Raw genomic sequence first — 13,486 nt, forward strand, 5'->3', positions numbered from 1 at the left:
TCAGCCGTTGGTGGAATGTGTTGGAACCTTCTTACGTCGTCCTTTTTTTATTGATGATTTACCCAGCTAACAGTTTGTTTTCTGTTTTCCCTTCTTTGATTCCTTCTTCTGACATGGCTTTTTAAACCGAATCAAAAGTAAATACTAGCAACATTTTAAAACAGATCCATCATGCTCTGTTCAGCATTCCTGAAAACTTCATGATGCATAAAAAGGTCTGTAAAAAATCCCTTCTAAAAAGAAATCTTCTGCTACCTATCAGCAATACCTAGAAACAATCTCCTGTACGTTTTACTTTAAGCTGTAACTGCTTTATTTACTAATTTGTTGTAAAATAAACCTTTTCTAGCCTAGTTTAATGAGAGGATGCATTTATAAAAGCAGATGGCACAGAGGATTTTTGAACATTCAAAGGTACACTGTCATTGAAACCGATCCTTCAGTCCTTGCAGACAAAACGTAATAGGCTTTTGACGTATAGGATCAGATCATTGCTAGACTTGGTCCTGCAAAGTAATGATTTTACTTTGGCCCCAGATGAGAGGCGACTTGCTTCCGACAGGCCCTGGCCAGTATTTTGTAGGATCTGCCTCTTACAAAGCAGAGTATTAAAGGTCACAGATAATATTCTGGCTTGACTTCCAAGTCAATAGGCCGCTTTCATAACATGTAATCACCAGTTGCCTATTCACAAGGTAAAATATCATTGCAATTTTCTGCAACAGTTATGGATTAAAGACTGCAGTCAAAAATTTTGAAGAAAAAGAATCATTTTGAAAGGTAGTTTGGACAATAATCTGTAGATTACTGTAATGGTGTGCAGTCAGGTTTTACAAATCCCAGCCCAGGTGGAGACATATCTTGAGCCACAGAATACAGAAGAGGGTATTTAGTTCCTTTTATTATTATTTATTTGTGAATATATTGCAGTGAAAATGTTTGGATGAAGAGGCAGATGTTCTGCTCTTTGGTCAAAGTTCTTTTTTGTGGCCAAGTTTTCAGGGGCAATCTGATTATTTTAAAAATACAGAATCATATAGACATCAACTCAGTTCCTTCCTGAAAACATGCTAGCTATGACTGAATTAATCCAAAACTATTCCACAATCTTTATTCAGCCAAAACTGACAAAAGTTGTTTAATGTCAGGGATCTTGAGGGACAATTAGAGGCAAAAGACTTTGGAATTTCATCCCTCTGATTGATTAGCTGTTCACTGTCATGCACTTCTGTGCTCAGCAAGGTCTGGGCAGGCTGATGCTAGACACTTCTGTCGTAGTAAATACTATAAAACTGTACGGAAATACTACATGACCCATCAAGAGCAGGAAAGGTCAGAGCTCTGAACGAAAAGCCTCATCAGCACCTTCTGAGAACTGAAATCTGTGTATGGCAGTCTCACTCCCAGTTCCTGCTGACAGCTTTTGTCGTTCCTTCATCCGAACCAACAGGGAAAATTAAACTAAAGAGAAGAGCTCTTCTCAACATTCCAGCACCACGTAGTTGCACGAGTAGCTCATACCTTGCCGAGCTGTTCCATGAGAGTTAGCCAAGAGACATCATGTGGAAAAGGGCTGCCCACGTGGGGAAAGAACACCGCTCTCCTGCGGCACGTCCTAGCACTGCCGGGAGCCTTTGGTGATGCTCCTCAGTCCTCAGTCATACAGGTTGCAGAGGATCAAACCATGGTCAAACTGCAGTCATAGGATCATCAGACACAGACTTGTAGGTTCGGAGTTACAGATATTTCTTTCTCTTGAGATTGCCTGCATGCTTTCCTACAGAGAAAAAGAAATGCAACATTAGAACTGTTTTAAAATGGCAATGACATTCACAATGCAAAAAAAAATAATATTATTTTACACCAACATCTTACTGACAGAAGAAGAAATTTAATACACAGTTCTGAAGAAGAAATACAGGGAGTTTATATTTATATACACACACATATATATAATTTGTGTGTGTTACATATTTAGGTAACTGTGACTTTGTAATTGCAGAGGTCTCCTTCAGACCCTTCAAAACATAAAATTCGTTTTCTTTAAAAATTAATTTTGTTTGTGAATTGCCAGTCAAATTATACAAGAAGAAAAACGTGTATTTTTCCTCCAGTGTCTTGGAAGTTTCTAAACTGGGTAAAAAAATGTGGTGCTCCCAAGAGGTATTGCTCCCAAGGTCAATAGAAAGAGTCTGTAGCAAACTTACCTGTGCTTATGAAATAGAACTTCACAGCTGTAAGAGTGCTTTTTAAATTAATTTATTTGATTCCAGACTCAATCCTTCTCTCTTTTGCTGGCATGTTAATTTCACAGGCGCTCTTCTCATTATTAGAGATTACTCATGTGAGCAATAATTTGAATACCCCAAAGTGATGTCATTTAGCTGTAATTGAAGATGATACAACCCCATCAGTGTGTCTCTGGTTATACTAATGTATATATGCTTTCATTAGTAGCTGCTTCGTGTGCGTATGGGGAAACAAGCTATGTAGGTACAAGTTATTTAAATGACTAGAATTACATCCGTATTAGGATTGTAGCAGTATATGTGTTTTATACAGACACAGCCTACATAGGTGTACTTCTGTAAAAACTATCTGTAGACTAGGCAACAGGTGTGCATATATATCATTTAATGAATTATGATGTTGGTAAGTGAGGTGGTTTTAGTGATCCTGCTGCATGCCTGAAATACCAGCTGAAACCATGTGAGGTGTCTCTAAATGAAGGAATATTTGTTAGTAGTGTCTTTGTATTACCTTATAATTTCATTTGTGATCTAGGAAGTTTTTCCTAGGTGGTGCTTCTTGTGTCATTGAGATTTGCATCCAACTAAATGTACCCCTTTTAGCAATCTTGTTTGTCTGGTTTCACAGGCCACCTTATTGACTGATCTTGGTTTAACCTTATTCATATCTTTAACCACTTAGCTTTGGAGTTAGTTGCAAATGGTCCTAGACTAAACAATATTTCTTGAGCCATATTGGTTGAATATTTGCTCTTCATTTTATGATTTATTATAATGATCTAAAAAAAAAAGTCACTTTGATACCTGAATCAGTATGAACCTGGACGGTTGGAGGACTCCAACTTAATATGTCCATGCTCCACATGCATATTGCATCATATTGTGCTGATTGACTACAGTAAACCCCCCCATTATTCATTGAGCAAGAGAATCTGGATGTAGAAAAGACCTATAAGACTAAAACAGCTTACAGTTATCTCTCTAGTACACTCATAGAATTTTCATTCTTCATTTAAATGTTTTCAAAAATTCTGAGACATTTTATTCTCTGAACTGCCCATAGCAAATTAATTTCCAACACAAAATAAGTAAATTTAAAAAGTAAAAAGTGCTATTATCCAGCCTGATAAATTTCTCCTTCTTTAAAACAAATCTGGCAGTCTAACAATAAATTTCCTCATACTGAAGATGAGCATACAGTTAGAGGCTACTAAAATTTAACAGAACATGAACACATACACACATACACGCAGAGTCATTCTCAACTGTGTGGCAAAATCCTGTGTATCAAATTGGTGTATGCCCAACAGTGATTTTTGAAATAGCTCGTTCTGGCCCTGTGCCATGCTTCTCAGTGAAGAGCTGCTTCTAGCAGCAGTTCAGCAGTAAATTGTAAAATGCATTTTGCCAGTAGAAGTCTTTTTTTATTTGAGAAATTACTTTCGCTGTTTGACGAAATTAATTTCAGAACCTTATTCTTTAGCAGTTGTGCAACAGAATAACAGTCTTTACTCAGAGAGAAAAGTGCCTAATATTATAGCTTTGAAAATACTTAGGCAAGAAAGAAGCACAATGGACATCTCTCTTCTTTTTTTTCAGTGTGCACTTTTGAATGCCACAGACGGAGCCAAGTCCCTTATCATTGCCCAGAGATGCCTAAGCCTCTGTGGCAGAGCATCTAACCGTAAGAGTACTCTAATTGCTTTATCCATGTTGTGCCCTATCAAAAGCTCTTTTTATCCATGTGGAATTGTGTATTCAGAATGATAACCATACACGCATGCAGGACACACACACACACACACAAATAATATGTTAAAAAAAAAGAGCTTTCTGAGAGAATTAGAGTGGTAAAGGATTATTTCACAAAATTTATTTCTTCTGAAGCTTAGTTAGCATCTTCCTTGTTTTTTTTATTTAACTAGATAGCAGGGCAGTCAGTGATCCTGTAGAATTTTGAAATGGAAACTGTATATGGGTTTTTCTAGTTTGTTTACCTTTCTCCCTGGTGCTTTCCCCTCATAGTTTAAATAGAGAACTGTTTTTGCAAGTAGTACTGTTTAATACAGTTTTAAAAAGAATTATGCAATAGGATTTTTTTTTTTTTGGGTACTGCCTACAGAGTACTGAATCCTTTTCTTCACACTATTGCCTTAGTTTTTAGTTACGTATAATTCCAGCAAAATGCAGTGATTTAAAATTAAATAAAACGAATAACAAACAAAAAAAAAACCCCAAAAGCAAAACCAAAGAAAACTCAAACCCATAGCCCAGGAACTGTGGAAATCTTAATGCCAACAAGATGGTTGTTTTCTTTCCCACATGGGATAATCTTATCAGTATCTATTTAACTTATATTTAGTACCAAATACAGGTTTCAACTAGATAGTCTATTATCACAAAAGTCAAACACTCAGCTCTGTGCTCAGATCAGCACAGCAGATCTTTATAAATCTGGAACAAATGAGATGTTAGAGTTGCTGCCAGCAGCTCTGGCAACAGAACTGTTGATCTGCCGAGATTCTCTTTCCTGCAAAAATTTCTTATCAGCAGATCCACACATCCTACATGGTGTGACTGTGGATTTACAGATAAGAGGACAGAATGACTGAAAGTGGAGGGATGGCATGAGCATAAATAGGTCATGAGTTACCAACTGCAGAGCTTGATCCTGAGCTCCAGGAGGGGCCATTATAAATTTCAGGAACCCTCAAAGGATAAGGAGCTCTCTAGGTAGAAGAGTTTGACTTTAATTCTTCGCCCTTCATTTGCCCAAAGTTGGAAGTGCATAATCAGTCTGTACGAGCAGAGATGACTCTGAAATTCATAACCACTCATCTCTGTGACATTGATGGAAACTCTATTGGATCAAATGCATAGGTATTCTAATTATGAACCTCTGATATTCAGAACTTCCCTTAGGCCATCGATATCTAATATGCAATCATATTTTACAAGCTGCCGAATGATTGTCTGGTTATGCATGTGCTGACCGAGAGAGGACATTGCGCAGTCCAGCCAATGAACTGCAGAAAGATGATCCTTTTGAGCACTGGGAGAATAAACACCTTTACATTTCAGATTACATCAGTATCAGTTCACAAGATGCTTAGGTCTTGTGAAGAAATATTTGGCGATCTGTGGGAAGGGGTGTTTAAGTGTAGCCCTGTGTATTGTCTTGCGTTGAATGATAACCATGTTTAGCAAAAAAGGCATTCTTTTTAACTCCTTCAATGCTGTGCTAAAGGAGTATCTCTTGCATATTAGAAGCAGAAAACCTGAAAAGATCTGTAGCTTTGCTATGAAATTTACACTCCCTTCCACCGTCTGGGGCACTTTTATTAACATGCATTTGTATTCTGGTAGCAGCGTACTTCTCTGCTGTTTCTTACTCTCACTCACTCTTTATTTTTTAAATACATGCGGCAGCACAGGCTAAATCATAATTTTTAGTGAGCTCTTTAGCTAAGAAGGATCTCTCTCTTAAGCTGGAGTTCATTGTGTTATGTCTGTCGTATCAGTTGCATTGAGGACGCAAAGTGTCCTAAAGATACTATCAAGACTAAAATAAGCAATAATGCTGATGGAAGCTTTTCTTTTCATTTAAATATTTCCCATATTGTTTTTGCAGGTTAAGTATTGTAATATTGTGCAAAGGGAAGATAAAAGCAGGAAAGGGAAAGTGACTAGGAAAAACTGGGGGGAAAACAGGATGAAAGTGAGTAATCAAAATTGTCCTGACTGAATGAAGTGCAGAGATAAACTGTTGACTTCCAGTGCAACAGGAACTCAGAGTTTCCTAATAGTCACAGTTTTAAGCACCTAAGCTGTTGTTCCTCTGAGAGGAAGACTGTTCACTGCCGTGAGAGGTAGAGGTAGGGCAATGCACAATCTAGGAGGAGCTGTGAGGGGACAAAAGGATTTGTGAAGTCCCCTCACAGATTCCTACCCCTTTCTGTGGTGAGAATAACACATGGGAATCATCAGGCAAAGCTAATGCTATCTCAGAGCATATTAGGTCTAGAACAGAACCCTTACTGGGTTGGTGAGTCTGGTTTGGTGAGCTTTGTGTATTCCCTCTTAATATTATTCCACATCCCCAGTTTTGTGACCTTAGAAACTGTGCATGTTAATGGTAAGTAAAAATGGATACAGAGTGAAGATGGATAAAGCCATTAGTAACTAGTCTCCAATTTTCCTCTTAGGCATAGGTATATACACAGAAATTCAGCTTTATATAGGTAAATTAAAAAGGGAATAATGAGTAGTATTGTTATTTAAAATATATAATATAGGTCTGACAGCTTTTGTGTTGTTCAGTTTTCTCTTGCCATTAGACCTCTCATCTGAAAGATTAGAGATCCATTATGTAATGAAAAACGATTGAATTAGGGGAGCACTGGGGACAGTACAATGGGGGCAAATGGCACTGAAGTGGATCTTTATTATTCTTACTTATAAGAAACATACTGAGGGAAAAGATCATCGTGCACAGCAACGTACAGAAATGTGATGTTGCTTCTGCGTCATTGGCACATTCATGCTGTCCTGTTGATTAAATCACCGTCTAGGTCAAACATTGATCAAACTCTACATATGGTCTGAGCTTGCAGTATGCCCTTTCCCCTTGCAGCTTAAGGCAAGGCAGAATTCAACACTGGATTCTAAAAACAGCAAGGGGACAAGAAGTGGTGCACACTGAGGACTGAACCCGCGGCGGTCACAGAAACTCCCTGCATGTGTGTACATATGGGAAGGTTGGCATTTCTCTTCCCGAGGCACAGCAAATGCCCACAGTCATCAGCAGCACCAAATCTGAGTGCTTTAATGTGAAGGAAGGAGATAATTTATGGGGAAGGTTATGCTAAAGATATATGCCCTTGCTTTGTTAGAGAGGGTGTGCAATTTTTTTATGATTTCAGCATTCTCCACAAGTAGTAATAATATTTGGGACAGTATATGGCTCTACTTACTTGTTTACTTGTAATCTTGCAGAAAGTCTAGTAAAGAATCTGACTAGGATCCAGTGATCGTAGCTGCAAAAGAGAAGGAAAAACTCAGTGGAAAGATGGCACTGTATGAGTTAACGTGTTAGCCCTTCATTCTTTCACATCGAGCTTCCTGTGAGTAATAAAATACAAGTCAGATGATTTGGCTGGTCTCAGTCAAGCTCTCATGGATAGTTGCCCACATGGGAATAGCTACCGCATAGATTAGCTCTGTGAATAGTTCCAGGACAGGTGTGGGACTGAACAGCATTGGCAGAACTGCTCAGGGGTACTTGTGTGCGACGCTTCACTCAGTGGTATCTCTTCTCTTTTCATGAGCACTAAATTTTGGCCAAACATGTTTTTTTTTAAAATAATTGTTTTTAGGGAGTTGGATGAAAATTAATATTTTGCCAGATTTACCAGTCTTTTATTATATATCTTACAGAAATGAAGTAGACTGAAAATGAAAATACCCTGAATTATTCTTACTAGCCAAGTGCTGTTTTATTTCCTGAGAACAGCAACAATATCATGGCTTCTAACCCATCTTTCTTAACAATCTAAGAAGAATAACAAAAAGATGCGATATTCTTAAAGCTTAAGAGGGGACAGAATGACACAGGTTTATCCTACTGAATACAAAATCTTTCTGTTTCTATTTGAAATCCAGACATAGTCTACAGTGATCTATATGAAATGAAAGGTGGACTCAGGTAACTCACCACTATTAAACTGAGCCTCATTTTTCCAGTTCCTGTCAGAAGTGAAAAGATTTATTGGGTAAGGGGATGAACTGCTCTTTCACCTCCACGCTCTCTTCTTCCTTTGTGCTTATAAAGCAGAACTGAGGCCTAAGTCACACATACAAGTCCTTGTAAAAGCACATAATCAGAAACAAATTCTGTACTATTTTTCCTAACATAAAAAGGAATAATGCAAATGAAAGATAGAAGGAAGAGTTAATAACAGCGTTTGATTAAAGGAGCGCTGATGCACAAGCAGATTCAGAAACCTGCTTGATATTAGATGCGTAGCACTCGCGTAAATCAGGGCTGGAGCAGTTTACAGCAGCTGAATATTCCACAGTGTAAAACAGAAAACTTCTCTGTTGAGTTCCTTGTTAGAGCCATGACTGTAGGCCAGCCTTCCTTCTTTAGCAATAAGGGAGAGAATTGTGGTCTGTGAGCTGACACTGTGCTGTTTGTGCCCAAAGCTGCCTCTGAATCAATAGAGGACCCCGCTCTTCAAATCTCTCACATAATGTAAATATTTTTTTTCCTGATTTAACTAGTAATTTAAGGAAATGCTTGGCATACGATTATCTAAGGTCAGGTTTACAGCACTGGTCTAGTTACTGGCTGCATGGTTTGGAGTTTCAGATTCGTATGCGGATATGGTTATGTAATTTATTGAGGTATCTATTTATACTTCAGTTATGTTTCTTATATCCCTCTCATTGCTGTACCCATTGTGACTGACATATTTTCCATGACATTTTCACACATTCCACCATTGCTATATCTAATGAAGCTTGATTTTTACACGCATGTGACCATTGTGGCTATGTAGTATGACTCTAAAAAATTTACCAGCCTAACCTTCATCTCCTTTTGCTGGAGGACTACAGACATAATGGTTTTGTCATGCAACTGTAGACTTTTGACAGTTGCATTAAATTTCAAACTGATTGGTTTTAGTGAATTCAATAATTTCTCTTGCTATGGGAACTCTCTACTGCAGGAGTAGGGAGAATAATGACAGACGTCCTCTTATCAATTTGCCACTTGTTTATTTCAATTAAGTCTATAGTTGTGCATATTCTGATGATGGTGTTGTCTAAGAAGATAAGAATAGCATGAGGAAATAGCTTTAATGTTACTGAAGATAATCAAGTATTGCTGCTTTGCGAGTGAATATTTACCTCCAGAATCTACAGCAGACTTTACACAGAAATGGGCAGCAAAAGTGTGCAGAGCTTTGCTCACTGGTAACCAGTGATGTCTTTTAGTACAGGATTTAGTGACCTTTTCAGTATAAATTAAAGTAGTACACCAGAGGCAGTTAATGTCTAAGAATAAATGTATCCATTTGTTAGTCATTGTTCTTTTATAGAAACTAGTATAGTGCTTTGCAACTAATATAAAACAATCTGAATAGTAATGAGCCAGTCCTGTTCTATTTGATCTATACTCTGCTTCATCACTGTAGTAGCCTAACGCCAATCTGTAAACTTTAGTGAAAGGTGTCATTACAAAAGAATTATACGGTGTTTGATAATATCGAATGACTTTATTGCACACAGACAATTATTAATACAAGAGGCTTGGTGAGTCAGAATTGCAAAGCTTTAAATTCACTTCTGAACATGAAATTCAGGGCAGTGGTTTGTACCTACAATTATTTATGATTGTATGGATCATATTTTAACTCCAATGACTTTATACTTATGAATACTCTTAGATAAGTAATTAGCAAAATGACATCAATTGTGCTGCATATTCCAACTGCAAATAACAGTGTTGCAAAAGGGAATCCCAATGGATCGTTCTTTGTAAATATGGTATACAGCAACTCTCTCTCACTGTTGCACTCTGCCTCTTTCTAACTACTATCTCGACCTCCAATGCTTAAAATGCTAGATATATTGAAACCTCGATCTTCCCACTAAGATTAAAGGGTGTACTTTCACAGACCTATGATTCTATTTTCACATCTCTTATCTGAGAGAGCTAGTTTACAAAGGAGTCTACAGGTTCACTAATAGCTATAGGTACAAAGCTGTCATTTAGACTTTGTGGAAATGAGATTAGAGCAGATCTGACAAGAATAAAATCTCCCTTTCCTTCACTCTAGTTCCTTTCTCCCAGGTAATTATATGAGTTGAATTCATCAGCCCAGCGTACTGCTTGCTTTTCAGGCAATTTCCAGTAGGAAGATTCTCCTTATTACAAATAGATAAGTGTGCTATATAATTGCTGACAATCATATGGAGATCCTTATTTCTTTCCCTTATATGCATTGCAATGTTGGAAGTAAAATCCTGTGAACCAGATATTTCCATATCTTGTGTTACTAGCCTGAAATTGCAGAGGATCTTTCTGATGATTTTGCAGTATTTAAATCTTCTCGGGAAGAGCAAGTGACTAGCAAGTCTAGTGTGTGACTGGTCACACTTTCACCACAGATTTTCTTCAGTATAAATCCAGGTTAATTTTTCTGAAATCTGGAATTATTTTACATCTACAAACTGAAAATGAAGAGACTCACTGTTTCAAATCTTCATCCATTGGGTAAAGCAGAAAAAAGATGACCATCCTTACATCAGACCAATTGACAGCCTCACTGCAAAACATGTTTAGAACTGTAAATAACTAAAATGCAGTGCATGTGCAGGAACTGTGTGAAATGACTGAAGTAAAGTAGAGGGTGCTGATAGTTTATGGATCAATGCTGGGATATCAGGATATTGACAAATCAAATGGGTAACTACAAGAGGCTGCCTATTTGTACACACCACTCATAGCAGAGTTTAAAAGTAAGTGCAAAAATCACAACATTTTGAAAATAAAATCAAAAGTAGAACGTTTAGTCCAAAGGGAGTGTCCCAAATTCATTTTTTAAAGTGTGCTAGATTTTTGTTAAAAATACTGAGTAGTAGAGAAATGAAAAAGAATCCTCTAGTTTTTAATATGAACTGTGAAAAAAATTGGCATCCATCAATAGCAGAATTATCACATTATTTGAGCCAAATATCTTGATTTATTTTGATGATTAGCATGCCATCCTGTAGAGAAACTCATACACGTGCTTAGCATGCGGCCATTCTGCCTCTTGAGTGTGTGGGGCCCATAGAGGATAATAAAATAAATCCAGCAAAACAATTGTCTGCATTAGAAATGTTACTGTAATCAGATAATTCCTAATGAAGCTGCAACTTGACAGTATCTTATTTTTCCGTACACAAACAGAATTTGGAGTAAATAGGGGAAGGATGTTATAAGGCTGAAAGATCTTAAGAATACTGTAAAAAGTGACTATTACTATTAAAACTTATGTATATATCACTTTTTACAAAGAGCTATAGGCAACCACAGTTGATTTCTAAGGATTGTACACTCCGTTGTAGCAATATGTCAGGAATATTTTCTTAGTATTTCAGTGCATATAGAGTACTGCTCCTGAGAAGAATTGACTCCATCATGACTTGAATTTACAGTATCTAAGACTGTTTTTTTTTCCCCGAAGCTTAAGAATGATGCAGCTGCACTCATTTTTGCAGTCATTCCTTGCCAAAACAATAGAAGTTGCTTTGATTTCTCCCCTACCTCTTCCCAGTGTCACACAAAGGTGGGTAAGGTATTACTCCTGAGAAACACAGGCCTCCATTTTCTTCTACATATGATATAGGCTCTTTCTGTTTCCAGCCTGACTGAAAATAAATTTGGGAAGCAATCCCCTTTCCACAGCTGAGACCAAGTTCTGCAAATTTCTGGATACTTTCAATTCTATTCCAAGTCAATATGTTTGAATACGATAACTGTCTTGCAGGGTGGTCTCCACCATATATTTAAACAGACAGAAATGGCTTGCAGCTCTCTATTTGAAGGAACAAGAAGCATCACTTATGATAATGTTAGTTTTTCGAGTGAGAAAGATTTCATTTCAAAATATTATGTGACCTAAATTATAAATCTGAGACAGTTTGAAATAAAAGCCTTTCTGAAGATCAAATTTTCCCATGCTGATGATTTTTTTGGTTTAATTGTAGCAATATCACCTGCAAAATCCACAAAACTACAGCAATAAGTAATAAAAGTCATAAGAATAGGTAGCAGGTTGGCTGGCATGCAATGAGAGTTAAAGCAAAGACCAATCTCCCTTGATAAATGCTGATATGAATTATTAAATAAAAGAGTGGCAAAATATAGTCTGTTGAAAACAGTTTTCTTCTAGAGACATTGGAGGAAGTAAAATTTGTTTCAAAGGAAACGTTTTCTGCGTGTCCATCAACATCTTGGTTTGCTTGAATTGCTCAACTTTTCTCTGTACTAAAAATCCAAAATTAATTTCCCAAACAAGGAATGTTTACTAGAATCCTTTCACAATGTGAGGTTCACCTGAGTAAGTTCTTCTCCTTTATATCTCAAATTATCCCTTCGCAAGTGTTTCCTGGAGCGAAAATATTATAATATTGCAGTAGGTGTGATTCCAGTGGGTTGGAAGTTGGTCATTTAGTTATTGATTTGGTATTTAGCGTATCTGATGATGCCAAAATAAATATTTATAATTTGAACAAACAGGCCTGCTACTCAGCTGGTCTGTCCTGACATAATTTCTTGGCTTTAATTATCTCAGATGAGTTCATTAGTTTAGGATTGAATCAAGGAATGAATGGTCAATTAGATGATCTGATCTCTAGATTAGCTACCCAGAGTAGCAAAAATTATAATATATAAAAATATAATATATTGATGATGAAGCTATTCCTCTTAAATTTAACACAAAGTCATGAATTTTCTTTTTGACATTATGCCTCCGAATTGGCTGATAATTTTAGAAATATTTAAATAAATTTTGAATAAACATTTTACTTTGGTGAAATAAGGTATCGAAGTGATTCAGAATTTTTTACTTTGCTTCCTCCAAGAAATATTTTGGTTGACATGAACCTCAGAAATTTAATACCAGCCCATTGTTATATGTAATGATTAATTTGAATATAGTTGATCTTTAAGCACTTGCATGTCTAATAACACCAAAATAAGCTAAGAGTTACTATGTCTAATATAAGTGGCTAAAGTTCCTGGAGTCAAAGACCTAGGTGATGCTTTGGCCCTCAGCAAAATCAATAAAAATAATTCCCACTGACTTCAAAGGAGCGGAGTTACTTCTTCGGGCAACCCTGTCCATGCCCCTTATGGCTAATTAGGACTTCATTCAAGTACATCATTGGGTAGTTGCTAAACTTTTAATATGCTATGAACTCTTTATGTTTTCTCTCTCATGCAAAGAGCACTATCTATAAAAGGTCACAAATAAACCCCGAACTTGTGATCTGATTGCTAGTGTTAACTCCACTCTGAAGCCCTACAAGCAACCTGGCAAGGGATATATCCTTTTCTTCCTGCTCAGTGCACTGATGGAACATTGGTACTGAGACAACTCCACACACCAAAGTCAGACAAAAAAAGTGTTTTACAGGCACATGGAATCTAAGATAATACATATGAGTTCTGTGTATAATCA

The sequence above is a fragment of the Tauraco erythrolophus genome, chromosome 6, assembly GCF_009769465.1.
Source record: "Tauraco erythrolophus isolate bTauEry1 chromosome 6, bTauEry1.pri, whole genome shotgun sequence".
Taxonomy (NCBI): Eukaryota; Metazoa; Chordata; class Aves; order Musophagiformes; family Musophagidae; genus Tauraco; species Tauraco erythrolophus.